We start from the raw sequence: 2,500 nt of genomic DNA on the forward strand, positions 1-2,500 counted from the left end.
AAGAATTCTCTTATTTTATCAAAGTTTGTTTTTTCCATACATCGTTCTTCCTTTTCTATATTGTTAATTTCTTTTCATGTATTTTCCCTCATTTAGTTCCAGTTCAATCAATATGTGGTCACTTTTACTTATTGGTGTTTTGTATTCAATCTTTTCCACTATTCTAGGTTCAGATGTGATTATTAGGTCTAGTCCCGATGGTTTTTCTTCATTTCTATACTTAGTGTTCTCCTGTATCCACTGTGTCATTGTATGGTCAGTAATCATCTCAAGTAGAGCGTTTCCCCATGAGCCGTCTCCACCCTTTACTGTCATCTCTTCCCAGCAGATTTCTTTGCAATTAAAGTCGCCCATCATAACTATTCTTGCTCCATCTTCCATTATCTTATTTAATGTTATCTCTGTGTCTTCTAATATACTTCTATGTTCACTCTCTTCCCACGAGGCTGTTTTCGGAGGCACATAATCTATCACAAACTTTCTGCTCTTCTTATCTCTGTCTTCCACTTCAATCATAATCATCTCTACTGTATTCTTTCCATATGTGACACACCTCAAGTTTATATCCTTCTTAGTCAGGAATATAACTCCACCCCCTTGCTTTGTCTTTCTGTTTCTAATCCAATAATTATATGCATCATGTCCTACACTGTTGGGTGGTAGTGGACCTTTTAATTTTGTTTCTACAATTCCCATTATGTCCGGTTCTTTTTCCTTCAGATAATCATTCAGCTCATTTAATCCTGTTATTAATCCATCTATATTTGTGTAAGACACTCTTAGTTTCCTGCCACTTACATTGTGTTCTCTGTTTCCCTTTTGTTTTTCTCTAGTATGTCGAATTTCCTTACTTTCATATTCACTACTCTCCAATAGAATCTCTCTTTTTCTGACTCTGTTCTGGTCTCGTTTTTTTTTTCCCTTAGCTTCAAGTCTTTTCTTTTTTCCTCCTCTCTTTCCTCTTTATTCATTTCCCTTTTTATCTATACCTTTTTATATTGTTCATTTGTTGCTAGTTTCCCTGTTTTGGATAAGATATTCTCTGCCGTCGTTTGTGACCTGAATTTAATCTTAATTGGTCTGGTCTTATCTGTACTATACTTTCCGAGCCTAAACTTCTCTTCGATTTGTTTCATTATTTCTGGTTCATCTTCCTCAACTGATTCTAGTAAACTGCTTACTTTTTCATTTTCCTCTTTGATTCTTGTGGTTCTATCTGGGTTATGTTTCACTTTCATTCCTAATATAATTATACATTTCTTTTTATCTGCTAAGTCTCTTACTATATTCTCCTTCTGTCTCATCACTTTAATAACTGAGTCTTCAATTTGTTCTTTCACTTGTTGTTTTATTATGTCAGTAAATGCAACTTTACTGTTTTCTGGGATTTTTTTCCAACCCTCTTTGTTGTCCTTACTATTCTTTAATTTTTCATTCTCCTCTTTTACTTCTTTTACTGTCTTTTTAGTTCTCCTATTTCCTTAGTTAAGTTTTCGGTTGCCTTCTCTAGTGCTTCCAATCTTTCAACCCTTTCTGCCATTTTTGACATTCTACCGAACCTACTCTCCCAATGTTCGGTTATTTGCTCAAGTTTTTCTTCGAGTCTTGCCAGTCGGGGGAGGTTGGTATCCGCCCCCCCCCCCTTTCATTGAATCCATGGAAATTATTATCCTCACCTTCTATTTTGCTACTCATATCTATGTTTCTAATCTTTACATTTTTGTTAGACCTTTCGTCATCACTAAATTGGTCCGGCCCTCTTTTGTTTACATGGCGTCTGCCTGCCTTGACCAAGTCCTCTCCTTCCTCATTTCCTTCCATTTCCCTCAGTTTTCACTCCCCTTCTCCTTTTCCCTCACTTTCCCACTACATCACGAGCAATTCCCCCTCCCCTGTAAATACAAAAGGTTCTTCCTTTGCGTTGAGATCCACAAGAATTTCACTTTTTTCTTCAGGACGTCAAACTCCGCCGTCCACTCAACGGACGTGTGTGTGTGTGTGTGTGTGTGTGTGTGTGTGTGTGTGTGTGTGTGTGTGTGTGTGTGTGTGTGTGTGTGTGTGTGTGTGTGTGTGTGTGTGTGTGTGTGTGTGTGTGTGTGTGTGTGTGTGTGTGTGTGTGTGTGTGTGTGTGTGTGTGTGTGTGTGTGTGTGTGTGTGTGTGTGTGTGTGTGTGTGTGTGTAATAATAATAATAATAATAGTTTTATTGAGATAGCAGTGATACACTGACAATAATACAATTGAGTACTTTTATGAGTAATATAGTAATTATAAGAGTTATTTACTTTGTCTAAAATTTATAATGAGTTTATTGTGCGGACTATGAATGTGTGTGTGTGTGTGTGTGTGTGTGTGTGTGTGTGTGTGTGTGTGTGTGTGTGTGTGTGTGTGTGTGTGTGTGTGTGTGTGTGTGTGTGTGTGTGTGTGTGTGTGTGTGTGTGTGTATGTGTGTGTGTGTGTGTGTGTGTGTGTGTGTGTGTGTGTGTGTGTGTGTGTGTGTG

The 2,500-nt window shown here is 37.8% G+C and overlaps 1 protein-coding gene across 2 annotated transcripts in view; it reads left to right on the forward strand.

Moving 5' to 3' along the window:
* The window catches only part of LOC143038462 (uncharacterized), a 12,839-nt gene that overhangs the window by 9,049 nt on the left and 1,290 nt on the right, over positions 1-2,500 (forward strand). The gene's annotated exons all lie outside the window — the stretch shown is intronic.

The sequence above is a fragment of the Oratosquilla oratoria genome, chromosome 24 (genome assembly GCF_046742065.1).
Source record: "Oratosquilla oratoria isolate Oo_2021 chromosome 24, ASM4674206v1, whole genome shotgun sequence".
NCBI lineage: Eukaryota > Metazoa > Arthropoda > Malacostraca > Stomatopoda > Squillidae > Oratosquilla > Oratosquilla oratoria.